The following is an 18,072-nucleotide window of genomic DNA, read 5'->3' as shown; positions in this document are numbered from 1 at the left end:
CACTAAGGCAGTTATTGATAGATGCTAAAATAACAGTCAAGCCATGAAATTATAATGGTTCAGAAATTCAAAAGTAAGTACATTTAATCCAGTCAACTGAATATAGATGATCTTTTGTAAATATTTTGAAAACCCATTATGAATATATTTTTTAAAACTTTAAAAAGTAAATATTCACATATTTAATAAAACTAAATTGGGCAGCAAATCTTGAGGTAAAAATCAAGTAGACTAATAGTCTATGAAATATATTAGGTATTTAAATTAAAATAAAATTTGAAATTCATTCATGTCAGAATTACTATTGCCAAGGCCTGTCATATGTTCTATTGGAAAATCAGAAACATAATACTTAAATCTGGAATAGTTAGATGATTATACAAAGGAAGCCTAGTATTTATCTCATTTGTTCTTCAAATATGGATTTATAAAATATATTCACTGGAATCACATTAATTTTAATGCTGCTTTAAGGGAATGTTCAGGTACACACAGTATTTAAAGGGCAGAGCTACAAATAAAAATATTATCAAAACAATGCTTCCAGATATCAGACATGAAATGACTGTTTTATGTTTACAAAAAGCCTAAAACTTATTAAATTAAAAAAAAAGATTAACAAAATATAAGAAGAAAAAACCAAAAATTAAATGTTCTCCAAATTTAAATTTTAAGATATTTTATTATAATTTTGTAATATTTGAGAATTTTTTCAAGATGACATATTTAAATATTTTAAATTCTTAACATAAAGCTTTTTAAAGCCTGTGGCAACATACTGGCTTTAATCATTAAATGCTAAACTAATGACATTGTTAAAAATTATTTAACAATTATTAAAAACAATTATTTTTTAACTCCATGTATTTTCAGAATTAAAGTAAAATAGATAATTCTAAAATAATCTGAAAAACTAAACTTTGATTATTAACAATGTAATATGCCAATTGATTTATGGTTTACAAAAAAGCAGATACGACTAAAAGATATTTTTTAAAGAATCAGATATAATATATTGTAAGTTTACAAGATATTTTATCACACGTTTATGTGAACCTTATTTTAAAACAACCAAATTATATAAAGTATGCTATCCCTACAAATTACATTGTTTAAATTTTTGCCAAGTAGGAACATTTTGATTAAGGCAAACTGATAACAACAGAAGTTTATTATCAATTTAGTCCTGGTATCTCGGTCTATAATAATTCATAAAAATGTTACAAAGACCCAAACAAACAATTCTGGTCTAATAGTTAACATATGTTACTAGTAAAACCCAATATTATTCTTTATTTTCTCAAACAAGGAATTGTTGGCAATTCTAAATTTTAATATGAAAGATTTCTAATTCATAAATATTTCTACTTAATAATAAAATTATTGTTTAAATTCTTCTTATGCTTTTTAAAACAGCTTAAATTCTTGATATTTGAAATACTCATATATGAATTACTAAAAGGAAAATGAACCAGTTTTATTAGTCAAAAGTTTTATTTTCATGAAAAGCAAAAAGTTACTGAGATGGCATTAATTGTTTAAGACTTTTTTTTAATTTTTAAATTTTTTAAAAAACATCAAATTAAAAAAATTCTGTAACCACTTGTAAGACAATGGGAAAGAAATGCTGGATAGAAATGCTATTTTAAAACATTTGCTAAAAACTAAAAGCAATCTACCATGAAAGTGGATAAGATAAAAAAAAAAAGAAAAACAAGCTAAAAGCAATCTTACCTAAATATAAAATTTGAATAATTATTTTAATTAAGCTCCTTTTAGATTTGTAAAGCAAAATAACAAAATTTTACTTTGAATGCCAATCCTTTAAATAATTTGGTATTTTATTGCTCAGATTTTTGTACCTTTTAGTTGGAATATAAACCTCCTATTTTTTTCAATTTGTTTATAAATTCTAAATGTAGAACACAGATTCTAGAACTTGTCACATATTCATTTGTTGATTTTGAAAATGCATATAAAAACGATGCATTTTTTATTTTACATACAAATAAATGAACTAGTAGCAAGAAACAGAAACTATATGGCATATTCAACTTTCTGGCATTTTATTTTTTTTAAATTGCTGAAACAATGATTTTTGGAAAAGGAATATTTTTAATTTATCTGAGACCCATGGTACCTTAAGTAATGTTTTTAAAGGAAAATCATAATACCCTTTACAAACTTCCCATTTTACCAACTTTTAGACAAATAAAACAGCTGCTGCCAATTACAACTTTGATGCAAAATATAACTCAAAATATAGTTCATAATCACTTCTTACTAAATTAAATATTTACATTAAGGTAGAAATAAATGTCGTATATCCTATGGGGTTAAAAAGAAGATATCACACAGAAAATAGGAACTATCATCAATTAAAGGTAATTTTTAAAACAATTTTAGAACCTTCAAATCCTTAGCTAAATAGTTGCATTTACGTTAATTAACTAATTTCACAGTTTTGATATTTAAGAAGAGATAGCTTAGTTGTAGGTGCTAAAAAGGTTATATGACTCAGCTCTATCTTCGTGAGGTTTACAAACATCCAATTGTTAGGCATCACTCAGGCAACATAGTCCTCTGCATTTTTTTGGTTTTCATCCAGACATATAGACATTACGAAGGCATAGTAATTGGTTTTATGGTGAAAACATAGAACTATACCAACATTATTAGAAATGTTAGGAATAAGCCAAATTATCTCCTGATTTGCTATCTAAATGTTTAAGTATTTGTCCTAGATTTGAAAAAAAAAAACCAAAACTTGGTTACAATGAACTGCACTTAAGAAAAAAAATATATATCTATGTTTCTAAGTTAAAATAAAAGCAACATGATTAGACAAAAAAATTTCTAGTAATACCTTATTAAATAGGAGCCATAGATAAAAACTAAAATGACATTTTACTGCTTTATTATTGCTTACTATTTTTCATTCACTAGATATTAAAAACAATTTTCAAAAAATGATGTTAGATCTGTTAGCATGTAATTTTTAATTAATATTTTAAAACTTCAAAATCTGTATTCTGATCTCTTAAATTAGTTGCCAATCTCAATGAAAGCTTAACAATTGAATTGTGTTTATTTCTAAAATATATTTTCAGATACTCTAAATGATATTCTTTGCTTTAGATTTTGACTAAAGAATTCTGATACAATGCCAATCCTTAAAATCTTGATCATGATAAATAATTTTTTTAAGTTTTGATTTTTGCCTGTTATAAAAATTTTTATCTGTGTTGAAATAGAATTATTAGAAAGAATTTCAATGCAATGGCAAGATCTTCTTTTTGCTATTTTTAATGTGAATAATAATAATGCTTGAAAACTCTCAGTATGTCCAGAGTTTTTGTCTTCATGATGTTATTATTATTTTTTTCACAAAATGCCATGTAAGAATATAAAATTATGGCTTAAAATATTTTACAATATGCTACATAAAATAAATATTATAAGGAGAATACTTTTTTTTAATTGCTAGGGACATTGGACCCCATCTTCATGAAACTTTCTTTTTTTTTATAAACAAAAATTTTTCTTTATTTTCTTTGTTTTTCAGCTTCCTTTGTCTTGTTTTAATACTGATATTCCATTTTGCTGAAGAACTTTCTATTTGCAACTTACCCCAAATTAAAAAGATTTAATTTAAGGATTCTCAATGACATCATTATTGGTTCTTGCTTGGCAACTATCACCTATATCTCTCTCCTTTGCTGTCCAAATGTTACAGAAAAACCCCAAACAAAAAACATTGTGGCCTCCATCTCTGTCCACTGTCACTATTGACTAGGAGTTTTAAAAGCATTTTTAATTCTCCAGATTTGTCAGGCATTCAGATGAGCAATTTACAGGTAGAAAATAAATTAGCTATTCAAACAGATGTTCAGCAAATATAAATGTTAATAAAAATAGGCAACAAGACCACTTCACCCCCAATCAATTTTTCTGGCTTCTTTGACATAAAAACATTGTGTCCTAATACAGAATTGGCTGGATTAGGGTAAGTTTGCAGAGCTGTGTTAACTTCCTAAATCTTTTTTTAAAACCTGCATTATAGTCATGGCCAAAGCAATGAGAAATGAAGGAATGTAAGGAAGCAGACATTCATATACTTTTATTTTTACATGTTTATTGTATTCATGGCTCTATCTAAACTATAATATTGTTTGGTAGTGCTATCCCAGACCTCTCTTTAAAAGCTCAGAGGTATCAAAACATCACATTGTATATACAATTAAATATAAATTAAATGTATACAATTAAATTAAATATACACAATTTTTGTCAACTATACTTTAATTTAAAAAATAAATAATTTTTCAAAAAGCTCAGAGGTTCATCTAAGTAATTTTCAAACAAGCATTGTTGACTTTTACAACATCATTTGACTGTTTTAATCAAAAGTGTTATGCCCTATATGATGAGCATTTAAAAATGTTCCTCTTCCTGACCAATAATCCATACGATTTATCTTGTTACCATATTTCACCTAATGTCTAGATCTATGTTTGTAATTGATATAAAGCAATTACTTGGCCAAACATGATCCCATCCCCACCAATTTTTCTCCACCTTGGTGGATTTGGAAGTTGATTACCCAGGAGTATTTTGCTAGGGAAACAGGGTGATTATATCTGAAGAAACATCTTTTTTCCTCTCTGTCCATGCAATCTGGAAAGGTCTGGTTAACTAACTGCTGATTCTGACAAGACTTATTTGCAGCAGCTCGATCCCAAATGCATTGAACAACTTCAGATAGACTTCCTGACAAAATATAATAATTTTTATGATATTATAATATCCCAAAGGATCAGAGTCAAATGATCTCAATGGGGTCCTGTAAGGACCTGGTATTCAAGTTGTGGCTACCTGTGGTATTTTTGTTTATAACAGGAGTATGTGTGGCTCATGAGCTCTAAATGTACCTTCAGAAAGTTACTATTATATTTCTGTTTGTCCTTGATATTTGTTGAATTTTTCTCTGCATCTGAACTTTAAATGTATTGTGTGACTCTAACCAATACGGATTAAGGTGTTTTTAGTCTAAAATTGTCCAATGGCAAATGGTTAAAACCACTTGGTGGTCCCATTTGTGGAGTTTATTGTGCCTTTCTGGTCAAGTCCCCCCTCCTCAGGTGTCTGGAAGGACATACTACTTTAGCCACCAGTTCAATGGACTTTAGCACTAATTTCATTTGGTGAATTCCTGGTGACAGCAGCTTCTTTTTCTGTATTGGATTATCACTCTAAGATAGGAAAGCCCATAAGGTTGGACTTCCAACCATGGCAAAACCTATGTTAGGTCCAGCAAGGAATTTACAAATCAATACGTTCTCCTTAATGTTAAGTAGGGAGGATGCAGTGTTGGAATTAATTCAAACGATATGTTTTTGTTTTTTATTGGGATACCAAAGAAAAATTTTAATATACAAAGTGCAGTCTGGGCAATGAATAAACAGAAGCAATATTGTCGTTGTCAGACACCAATTGGGAGAATATCTGATTCTGTGCCGGGAGACCCTACTTTGATTCTGGGTTTGGTAGTGACTCTTGGTGTAAACCTCTACAGCAATTTCTTTGTCTGGAAAAATGGGCTAAAACTCTATCTATCCCACGGGGTTCCTAATAGTATTAAATGAGGTGACATGTGGGTAAACATTTTGGAAAGGTGAAATTCCAGTCCATGGAGAACAGAATTGGACAGGGAGGCAAAGGTCCTGGATTTTCAGCGTGTTGGTTGCGGGACTTTGGGTAAATCATTTCCCTTCTCTGGATGTTGGTCTCTTTATCCACAAAACGTGAAAATTGGACTAGATGATCTCTAAGTCCTCTTGTGGCTTTGCCAATCTGTGTTTCGAGAGGATGAGGAATGTTAGGACAGGTGTCTGTCATTGACAAAAATGCAAGGAGCTGAGCTACACTCAAAGTGGGGGTTAATAGGTGCACTTTTCTTTTCTCTGTGCCTGGGTTAATGCCCTACGTTTCGGTTTGCTTCTCATACCTCTGACTTTTGGGGAGAATAGTGTCTTGGAGGGTACTCCAAGACATGGCAAACTCCCGTGCATTCAGATATCTCTGACAGCCACTTTTGTCGTAATGCCCAGCAATGAGGTATCTTGCCACGGATTATATTGTGGGGGAAGGTTGGATATTCAGCCACATCAACTCCTGTGTTTCTATGAAGTTCATTTCCTCTTAAGAACTTAACTGGATGGCTTAGTAATGAAAGAGTGAAAAGAATGAAGCTTCAATATGGTTGAGTTTTCACTGCTTTAATTAATATATCGTCATTATAGAAGCACTGGTCTTAAAATGAAATCTTAGTAGTCTGATAGATTTCTTTTTTTTGAAAAAATGTAATTTTTGTCTTTTATATATGGAAGCTGTTGGTTACTTGGACATATGACTTAGACCACAAAGGAGACTAAAATTTGGTGCAATCAGAAGAGAGATGGTGGGTGGTTTGGCGAGAAAAAAAAAATTTGTAAGGTTTTTTGAACAAATACAGAATGGGCAGAAAGTAAGGGATCTCAGGTGTCTCTTTGTAAGTATTTAACAAGAGAGCTCCAAGTAAGTAAAGGGTCTCCCAAATATTTTCCCTAATTCTAATTTGTCAGTCCTAATAGGTACCACACCAGCTCCTTTTAACCCACCTGGTAAAAGGAGACTGTTAAAATTAATGCTGGGAGACAGTAAGGACCCATAACAGGAGGCTGAATGACTGAATGAAGAAACAAATGATCCTAGCACTCTGGGAGGCTGGGGCAGGTGGATCCTTTGAACTCAGGAGTTCGAGACCAGCCTGAGCAAGAGCAATACCCCGTCTCTACTAAGAAAATAGAAAGGACAACTAAAATATATAGAAAATAAAAACATATAGAAAAAAATCAGCCAGGCATGGTGGCGCATGCCTGTAGCCCCAGCTACTCGGGAGGCTGAGGCAGTAGGATTGCTTGAGCCCAGGAGTTTGAGGTTGCTGTAAGCTAGGGTGATGCCATGGCACTCTAGCCTGGGCAAGGGACAGAGTGAGACTCTGTCTCAAAAAAAGAAAGAAAGAAATGGTTCCTTTCCCTCTCTCTCTCTCTCTCTCATTTCCCTTCATTTCTTTCATTGTAAGAATTGTTTTCTGTTAAACCTTTAGCTGCTCTGGTCTGAAGCCATCATGCAGCTACACATTACAACGAACTATGGATTCTCATATAAAGTAACTAGACTATTGGTATTTGATTTAGAGCTGACTCTGTAGGGACCTGGGCACTTTTCCTGAACTACATACTAGTAACCTCCACTTCCTGTTGCCAGTTTCCTCCTGTGCCTCCGTCGCTCTGTTTCCTCTTTGGGCTCTCGTCCCTCTTCTCAGGACCACACCTGGGCTGGAGAGGACTCTGGGAGGCAGTGGCTGGTGACCACCCAGCAGTGCGTGTGCACGTGTGTGTGAAGGAGCGGGCAGTGGGGAGGAGGGGGGGGACACGTGGCCAGAATCTTTTTCTTCTTCTGAAAAGCTGTCAGAAGGTACAGTCCTTCATCCTTGGATTTTGGTGATTATTCTTTACCACGACCATGGTTTACCATTTGGCAGCTCCCTCTTTGTCATCTATTTAAGAAGATGAACAATTCAGCAGTCCATATGGCCTTGGTAAGTCATTTTACCATTCTTGTCTTCATCTCGAGAGTAAATGAATTGAATTAGATAACCTCTGAGGACCCTTCTAACTTTAAGACCGGAGTTTCTAGTAATAGGCATGTGGAGCTAGTCAGCAAGTACTGACTAGATGAGTAAGTGATGCTACTGACATTCTGTTTCTCAGACAGTGGAATGCCCGGACAGGGTGGGACGGCACAGCTTATACTGTAAACTTCATTTTAAAAGAAACTTTTTAGAGGAAAAAAGTCCGTTTCCTGTGAGGCATTTAAAGTTTTCTGGGTGTGTGTGTGTGTGTGTGTGTGTGTGTGTGTGTGTGTGTGTGTGTGTTTTGAGGTTGATTCTTGAAGCATCCCATTGAATGATTGGCAGGACGGTATCAGTAGGCATGACCACCACGTGTGAGGACATGTGCACAGGCTGTCTGTCCATCTGCTCATAGAGGGGGTAACTCTGCAGCCAAAGTTCTTGGTCAGGGGTGAATTTCCTAGTTTTTAGATCACCATAGACTCTGTGTGGCTCTTCTTTACTGCTAGCATATTTGACATTCTTCTTGCTTTAAAGGATTTATTCGGGAGAGGGGTAAAGGGAGGTAGCCAACAAACTAACTTATTTACTGATTTTTCTGGAAAGTTCTTGGTGACTACAGGAAAATATTGAGAACTGTTTTTGGATTCTAGTTACCCACGCTGGGTTTTGGTACCATTTTGGAAGCAGTTCGCTTTGATTCTACATACTATTTTTGTAGATAAATTATCATATGTAGAAACTTAAACATTCTACACTTATATTTTTGTAAATGTACATCTGAGCGTGTTGGCGTATCTTTTAGAATGAGGTTTGTAAGGGAGTGGCTTACATCTGAGAGTTGGTGGGCATGCCTCACTCAATTCTAATACTCCCCGTAAATATTCTCCACTTCATACTTTTCTTATAGTTCTCTTATTAAACAAGAAAAAAAATAGAGAAAAGCATATTATGCCATGCTTTGGTTATAATGGAAAAAGAGAGTATCTTTGTCTTTTCCCTATACAGTTTTAGTTCAGGGAAAAATTAAAATTTGTGTTTCCTTAAGTGGCTCAGTCATATGTGAATCAGTGAAATCACAATTTGAAAACAACAACATAGCACCCATTTTTAAGGTGGCCTTCTGGATTCTGGGAGGAGGGGAATGACTGAAGGTAGAGGTGGAAAAGGAATATTGTCTAGCTGTTCCAAGCAGTGTTCTCACCCTAAACGGCATGGAAGAATCGTCACCAAGACATCTTTAGGTGTCAGAGATCATAAAAGCTTTGGCCGTCTTCTCTTGTTTGCATCAGTTTTTTGAAAGAATCGTATATAAGAGTCCTTAGTATTTCTTTTTAAAAAAAGTACAGTAGTTTAGAGATGGAATTGAAGAGAAAAGATAATCTTTTCTAGGTTAGCTGTTTATCCTGTTCTTCTGAGCGTTTCTAACAACAGGGCAGGGGATACCTTATACCCTGGTCTCAATGGTTAAGCATGGCTTAAAATATAAGTCAGGTCGAGCTCTGCTCCTTCTCCCACAAGCACCTCTTTCTTTATCCCTCACTTCTAGAAAAATCCCAATGATCCATTCCCTAAAACTATATAATTCTATTTTTTCTGAATAAACTAAATGACTAAAGGAAAAGTGATTTTTTTTTTCTCTGAGCCTCGGTGAATTTGACTGTAGAAAATTACCTCCTTTTCATCCAGTGTAGACTGGATTACAAAGACCAGTACTGAGCTATTAGGCAAAAACACCCCATTTTCAGTTATGTGACTATACTTAGGTTTTGTGGTTCCCCCTTTTCCACTCTCTTTGCTCCCTAATGCATATTAATTATTGAGGAAAAATATCTATTTGAAATTCACCAGGATCTTTTACCCATCTTTTACACAGATGAGAATCTGTGTTTGATTTAAAGTGACATCCCATCCCCAATAGGGCAAGACTGGATGGTGCTTAGTGGTCCAACAGAAAACAGGCATGGAGCTGTTCAGTGGGGCGTTGATTCCTTAGCATAACTGGCTGGAATTAGCCACTTGAGGTGGCTTCTATTTAAGAATATATGTGAACTGTCACTGATGACAGAATAGAGACCAGTATATTGTCAAGAAAATTAGATTCCAAGTAGAAAAATTAGGATATGCCCTGGGTATGAGAGAATTATTGTTAATTTTGTGGGTGTGATAATGGCCTTGTGGTTATATAGGAAAATGTCCTTATTTCTTAGATGTGCAAAATGAAGTATTTGGGAGTAAAATGCCATGATGTCTGTAATTTCCTTTAAAGCACTCAGCAAAGGAAAAAAAAAGAGGGAGATATTATTTACAAGTCACAATAGATACTTTTAAATGTTAAAAAAAAGAGGCAGATGAAGAAAATATGACAAAATGTTAATAACTATTAAGTACAGTTTGAAAATAATAATAACAGTTTTGAAAATTACTATTACGTACACTTTGTTTGAAAATTTCCATAATACTAGTAAAAAAAAATCCTTGGAATCCGATATTTTAATGTTAAAAATACCACACATAATAATAAGATAAAATCTTATTGAGATAGTATTTTATGTGCATGCACAAAAGGAAAGCATAGATTTAAAATTTCTCTGGATTGGGCCAGGTGCGGTGACTCACGCCTGTAATCCTAGCACTCTGGGAGGCCGAGGCAGGAGGATAGCTCAAGGTCAGGAGTTCGAGACCAGCCTGAGCAAGAGTGAGACCCCGTCTCTACTAAAAAATAGAAAGAAATTAATTGGCCAACTAAAAATATATAGAAAAAATTAGCCGGGCATGGTGGCGCAAGCCTGTAGTCCTAGCTACTCAGGAGGCTGAGGCAGGAGGATTGCTTGAGCCCAGGAGTTGGAGGTTGCTATGAGCTAGGTTGACGCCATGGCACTTTAGCCCGGGCAACAGAGTAAGACTCTTGTCTAAAAAAAAAAAATTTTCTCTGGACTGATAGGCAAACTCAGTGTTCTGAGGTGGGGCTTTAATTTTTAGAGTATGGTTGGTAACACCTATGCCAATATAAAATGAAAATTCTGTGCAAAAAGTACTCTTTGTTTTATTTTTAAAATGCATTTTAAATTCTAGAATTCAATCTGTAAGAAAAGCACAGCAGACATAAAAAAATAAAGACATAATCATTATTTATCTGAGCTAAATGCCAAAATGTTTGGGGTTCTGACCCCAAGGCTAGGAGGCAAGTTCCTTGAAGATGGCTGCAAACACAAAAGAGTTTGAGGACCTTGAATTCATGGGTGGGAACTTACAGTAGCCACTACCATGGTATAAGCTAACTGAAAGTCTGCACATAATGATGTAAGTTATGAAAACATAAACTATACTGAGATGATTTGTTTTTAATCACCTTTGGAATTACAAGATTAACAGGCTTCTTAAAAATGATTTTGTCTTTTGAATGGTTATTACTACAGTAGCTATGTTCTACCCAAGTAATGTAATACTTTGTTGATATATTAGTATAGCATTTGTTTATCACAAAATGTGTGTGTGTTTATTTATTGCCACGGGCATACAGAAGGAAAATATCCCTCAAGGATATTTTCTATGCAATATCCCGGGGTACAAATCCCAGCTCCAATGGCATTGACTTTAGGTCCTTTGGCTCCTTGCTGTACAGAAATTCATGCCCAAATCTACTATATTAAAAATATATACCGAATGGATATAATGAACACTATTTGGGTGATGGGCACATTTATAGCCCTGACTCAAGCATTACAAAAGCTATCCATGTAAAAAAAATTTGTACCCCCTTAATATTTTGAAATAAAAATTGATCTCTTAAAAATATATTATAAATAAAACTGATCTCACTATTAAAATATATATATATAAATAAAACTGATCTATTAAAATATATATGTAAATAAAACTATTACCTGCACAACCCTTTTAAACCCCACTTTTGTTTATAGAGGGAAGGAGACCTTTCCTTCTGGACATCTATTTGTTTTTTAATTAAATATAAAATGGGCTCATTTTCCCAAATCAAAATCCCCATTTGATAAGACCTTAAACCTATACTCAGCATGGAGGTGATTTTAATACATCTGAAATCTTTGGTAAGCTTGCTCTTCCAAGCTTACCAAAGATTTACTGGTAGCAAAGATGGGCTGGATCCTAGGAGCAAAGGACAAGTGAATCCATAGTCCTTGATTCCTTGGAATTTGCCTTCTAGCAAGAGAAGAAGGAACATAATTCAATAGATACAGTCCTGGACTAAGAAACATGAGATGTGGAATATTTTAACGTCTTAAAATGTAAGGGTATTTCTGAAGATACTATTGCATTAATGAATAATATTTTAAAAAAGAAGTAGGGTGTACTACTTTTGGGTTGCAGTCCTAGTTTTTTCACTAGCTGAGGACTGACCTCAGTGTCTTCATCAGCAAATTGAGAGATGTTCATTAAATAATAATTGCTAATATTTCTTCAAACTTTTTACTCTGTGCCAGGCACCATTTTGAATGCCTTACATTAAATTTGTTTAATCCTCAGAATGACTCTATAAATATTCTTATTATACCTAATTCAATAATTAAGAGACTAGATATTCTGAGATAATCAAGTGCTGGGAATTCAGAGGATTTTCAGGTGGTGGGCCATGGAAATCATTTAATCTGGGAGGCAGTGCATCCTGGTGGTTAAGGGTGCAAATGTGTGGCTTTGAAACCTGGATCTTTCACTCCTTAGGAATACACCTTGAGCAAATGGCTTGACCTTTGTTTGCCTCAATTTTCTCATCTGTAAAATGGAGATAATAGAATCTACATTATAAAGTTGTTAAGATTAAATGTGCAGTGCTTAGAACAGTGCCCATCACCTAGGAAGCTCTCAGTAAATGTTATCACAGCTAATGATGAGGATAAGAATGATGATAGCAATAATTGGATAAGCAGACACTATTGTTTTTCTTAGAAGAATGTATTACAGTAGTATTTAAGACCTCCTCAATTGGGTCAGAAAGAGGTGCTAGTGGTAATGTTGGTCTTGATGGAAAGAATGTTGTTATGATCATCAGTGATACAGAATGGCTTCTTAGAGAAAGAAATGAATTAGGCTGAAGAAGCAGAGCAAAGAAAAGTATGCGTTAAGTTGTAATTCAGCAAAAAATTCACAGAAACGCAGTGTTCATGAATTGCATAGGTGCATGTATTTTTCAGGTTGTCTTTAAAGCTGTGAAATTTAAATAATGTGTAAGAGAAAAAGTAATATGTGAATACCATCAAGGCTAGGGAGGGGGTTCTATTTAGGAGGTTAACACGGGGCAAGCCAATGAATAATAATTAGCAAAATTGACCCATAGCCCTCTGCACTTGAGGGTCCTCTGGCCGAGTCACAGGTAGACCTGGGCTCTGTGGCATTAGTCAGAATGCAGATTTTCAATAAAGGTTCTGCTAAGTCATCAGTGTTTGGGAGGGGGAGGGAAAGCAGACTGAGAGAGACAGCAGTAACACATATAGAAATGAGGTCCAAATTTGGGTGCTTATATGGAGATATTCCAGTTTCTCTGGATCATCATAGACACATATAGAATGTTTGTGCTAAATGGGGCCTCAGAGATTGTCTGGTACAACCCCCTCATTTTCCATTTCACTTTGCTGTGAAGATAGAGTTTGGTGAAATTGGCCAGAAATTCAGTACAGTGAAACCAGGGAGGTTTGTGGTGTGTTTGAAGAGGGATTTCAAGTAAGGATATAGGGAAAGCAAAGTTCCTTAGATTGTAGAGTGATGCCTAGGTAGCAGAGTAGAGTAGGGAAGGCAGTGAATTTTCCCAAATCCATTAAAAAAGAGAGAGAGAAAGAAGGAAGGAGGTAGGGAAAAAGAAAAAGAGAGAAAGAGAGAGAATCTAATTTTATGCAAAACAGTTTTAGATTGGACTTGTAGTTAATGTTTAAAAGTTGATGATAAGGAAAACTCTCATTTAATTATTTCCAGGAACTTGGTTTCCTTAAATGGACAGGAAGTTTGGGGGAGAGTTTGGCGGCATTGATGATTCCAGCAAATGAAGACTCCGTTTGCGGCTGGTATTGAACCTGGTAAGCCGTTTCTGTTAATCTGTTACTGTTTAGGATGAATATATCTTGGCATTTTAAATAATCACTTTTAACTAAGTTTATGCTTAGTGCTTTCTTTTTAATAGGAACTAATCATTAGTTTCTCAATGGGAATTAATGAGGTTAATTTGGCATGGAATTCTGAGCAAAGGAGGGGACAGAAATCTTCTTTTGGAGCACTAAAAATGCTTTGTTAAGTTTCCTTTACAAATTCCCAGAGCCAGGGGGGTGCTGGGTGAGAGTTTTTCCGAAGATTTAAAGGCTCCCCACTGTGCTTGCTCTCCAGTCACGATAGCATTGGGTTGTCTGTGTCTCCTGTCTGTTTACATGGAGAAGAAGCAGCCAATGTCACTGAGGGTGAAGCAAAGATAAGATTTGGGTGGCTCTGTACCTACTTGTGTATTATTCTTTGTAAAAAGCATTTACCTACCATGTCTGTTAAGTATTTTATTAAGAGGCTTTCAGTTTGGCAATTTTTTTTATTATTATTAAAGAGGGAAAACATTTCACTTATTTCTTCCCATATTATTGTCTGCGCCATTGTAAGGTTTGGGGATATTGGGAGCTGTCCATATTTGAGGACTCAACCTTGCCTAATAGCACAGCCACCTCTGTAGCTGAAAGAAAAGCTTGGGGGAAATGGGTGGAGCTGAGGAAATAAATGCCACCTTGGTTTAGGTCTCTCTGTTTTCTTTTTGCCTTTTGAGTCAGTCTCCACTGGCTGCTCCCACTTTGGTGTTTGCATGTTGTGTTGTGTGATGGAATCAAGTTAGAGATGAGGAAACTGAGGCACAGTGGAGTTATACTCTCTCAGGAACATTTACACGGCAAAAGGACAGAACTCAAGCTTTTAGTCTGGGTGGAGACTTAGTAGAACATGGCGCTTCTGTCCTAGAAATTGGCTAGGCCTATGAGTGGCAAACCCTTCTATCCTTAAAATAAACCTCTGCTTGTCCCTTCCAAAGTTGTTGGTACCCCAAACGTCACATCCTTTGGGGGCAAAAACAGCTTAGGAAATCAAAGGTCATGAAGAGTGACATTAGGAAACGGTATGTTTTAGTGTCTGTGCATGTGGATTGTATGCGTTCCATGTTGCCCTACGGCACCGATGTCAGTTCTGAACAAGATACTTTCAGTGATGTGAGGGGTGGTGTCTGTGGCTGGCATCCTTTCTCCTGGTTCTAACTCTATCTGTGCTCTCCAGTTTTATTCATCTGTATGACAACCCTAAAGGGATGCCCTGGTGAAGAATGAGAAATTGCCAGGGTCTGGCAAATGAAATTCCACAAGTCCCTAGAGGGAAGTGAAAATTGTTTATGTTTGGAGTATAGAAAGGTAACCTTAGCTAGACTGTGATTATGCACCAAAATGTAAAAACAAAATCAGAATATGCCCTCAAATGTTGGGGAGAAGAATATTGGGTAGAAGAATGTTGGGCAAATCCTGATTTGTTAAAAAAAAAAAAAAAAAAAAAAAAAGCTAAGTGGGGAATGGTGGAATCACATGGAGGGAAGAATTAGAAAATAGGTTTGGAGAAAAAAATTCAGGCAGGGGGTGGAAACAGCATAATTAATACTCATTTCCCCACTCTAGAGTTTGAAGTATTAATAGTAGACCCTTATGGGAAATTAAGGGGATGTGTAAGGAATCTGAAAATTTTCTAAGCAGAAAATAATATTTCTTTGGAGAGACGGCATGTGTCTTAATGAATGTAAACCTGCATTAAAATGGAGAGAAAATTATGAGCAGAAAGAGGGAGAGGGAGAAGCAGGATAAATTTTTTTAAAATTGAAACTAAATTGTCCTCTGTCTTAGAGTATTTAGTATTTCCACTTTAGATTATGTAGTATTTTAAATATTTCTTCTTGGGGGAAATTTATTTAATAGTAGCAAAGCCTTTCAAAAATTAGAAATTTTAGGGTTTAGATTTTTTTTCTTTCACATGCTTATTTGAAGTTGAGACTATAACTATGTATAAAATAGACATTATGTATTAGAAAAATCTTAAAATAAATAAGGATAGTTAATGACTTAAATATATTGAAAGTATTAAAATTATTGAGTCATAAATAAGATCCCCAAACTATGTTAAAGGCAGAATAAAATGCAGAAAAACTAAGTATATAAGAAACTGCTATCTGTGATAAAATTTAAAACAGAATATTTTAATTGCAGCATTAATTTAATTTAATTATATTTAAGCCTTGCTACCTAAAAGTAGGACTCAAAAAATACAAATATTAATATGCACATTATGATGTTTTACAGAGTAGAAGTGATAATAATTTACTTATTTTTTTTTATTTCTATAGGAAGATACCCAAAATTTTATCTCCTAAAGAACCTTGAAGATTTTTTTTTAGATTCTTTTAAAGGTGAAACTTTTCTTGTTTAGGTAAGAAAACATTTTCTATTGTTTATCCATGGGTCGAAAAGAGAATTCAATTAGAGGAAAGAAGTAACATGTACTTAAACTTTGTCTATTCTAACTGATGTAAAACATTATAAATATGATAGAAAGCAATATTTTTAAGTTAAATAAAACAAAATAATTAGAAATTTTTCATTTAAAAACATCAATTTGTTGAGGAAAAAATGAGGCATTTTGTCTTAGACTGACATATAATAATAGGATTCCCATGATACATCTTTTTTAAGTATTTAAGACATAACAAAATTAAAATGAAAAGTTGTGTTTCTGGTGATAAAGTTTTAAATACTATTTAATAAAATCAGAAAGAAGAGATTTTTCAGCCCTAAAATAGTCCTAAACATAAATGTAAACCAACATGATAATAAACAATAGACCATTTTGATATATTTGAAAAACTAGTGATTGCTTTAAAGCAGGCCAGTGAATTAAAGTTAATTAAAATTAGTGCAGTATCAGAGAAGCTTAATCTCTGGGATATACTCACATGCTGGGAAAATGTTGTTTTGTAGGGCCAAGAAGGTAAATATAAACAATTTGTTTAATCAGGCAAGAACCAGTACTTTGTGTGCAACCTCTTTTCAGTTTTTGGTAAATGTGTTATACTGGTAACATAAGAAAAGCAAAGACAAACTTTTTAAGGATATTAGAATATTAGCAACTCATTCTGTTTTTGGTAATAATCCTATTAGTGCAGTTTACTTGCATGAACTATATAAATTACAAATATGAAAATCAGATGCTTTAGAGCAGATAAACTAAAAATGCAATTCAAATATCTAAACAAGCTTTTAAATGTTTTGAAGTATTGTATAAAATTAAAAGAATAAAAGAAGTAGTTACAGAAATTATACATAGAATCTATTATAAATATGCAAATTTTTACATTCTAGCTTTGTCACCAATACCACATTTAGAAAAAGAAATAGATTGCAATGCTTGTCTTCTATTAACATGTGTATGTTCTCAAAAGTACACAAGATTTCTCCTGATTTTAAATATATTATTATTGTTACACATGAATATTTTAAAAATCTTAGTATAGAGTTTAGGGTTTTAAAAAATACACATTAAAAATCATGTGGTAAAACAGAATCTAAAAATTTTGAGAAAAATACTAAATTTTTGATATGAATTTAAAGTATTTCACTTCTAGAATAAATATGTTTTCTTCTTATGAAGACATTTATGTTAATATTAAGTATGTAGGTTAAGATTTACTTAAATTACTGATGTAGGATATACTAAACTTCTAAGTTATTTTTAAAAGAAGGATTATGGTAATCTGAAAAATTATACATTTTTTCTAATGTAATCTTTACATAAATCCCTTTATTATATCAGTTTTTAAATCTTATATTTTGATGGTTAATATAAAAGAAAAAAATGACTAACCTCCTAATAGAAAATGTAATCTTATAGCACTAAAAAGAGAGTTATAAGCATGTAATAAATTTATGAGATCACATTCATTTCTGACTTGTTTTTGAGCCTTTCTTATGATTATCATATATTTTAATATCTGGAGAATAATATATAAAATATGCATTAAATTTTTATGATCTGACAGCTATTAAAAAATAGAGGGAAAAATACAACTTTGCCTAGCTAAATACTAACTAAAGTATTAGGTGAAAATTAGAAAAATACAGAAGCTAAAATAGTATAATCAACTAAAATTCCAAATATATATGTATTTAATTTTTTATATCTTGGCATATAGCATTTGTCTTCATTGTTTAGGAAACTACATATTATACATGAGTGAAAAAATAAATGATGGAGAGGTATTTTCTCATCATAGTTTACTAGATAAAAAATTTACTAGTAAGTTAAATGAAATATTAAGGGACACATTTAAAATAGAATTTTGTAGAGTTTTACTGAAGATGTATCTTTCC

General features: G+C 33.3%; 1 long non-coding RNA gene across 1 annotated transcript in view; it reads left to right on the top strand.

The window, feature by feature from the left end:
- LOC142870462 (uncharacterized) overlaps positions 1 to 13,888 on the top strand; it is an 81,432-nt gene extending 67,544 nt beyond the window's left edge. The window contains exon 3 of the long non-coding RNA XR_012918827.1: positions 13,622 to 13,888. This is a non-coding gene — a long non-coding RNA (uncharacterized LOC142870462). The remainder of the gene's footprint in view (positions 1 to 13,621) is intronic.
- Positions 13,889 to 18,072: the final 4,184 nt, after the last annotated feature.

The sequence above is a fragment of the Microcebus murinus genome, chromosome 4 (genome assembly GCF_040939455.1).
Source record: "Microcebus murinus isolate Inina chromosome 4, M.murinus_Inina_mat1.0, whole genome shotgun sequence".
Taxonomy (NCBI): Eukaryota; Metazoa; Chordata; class Mammalia; order Primates; family Cheirogaleidae; genus Microcebus; species Microcebus murinus.
This window is presented reverse-complemented; position numbering and strand designations above follow the sequence as displayed.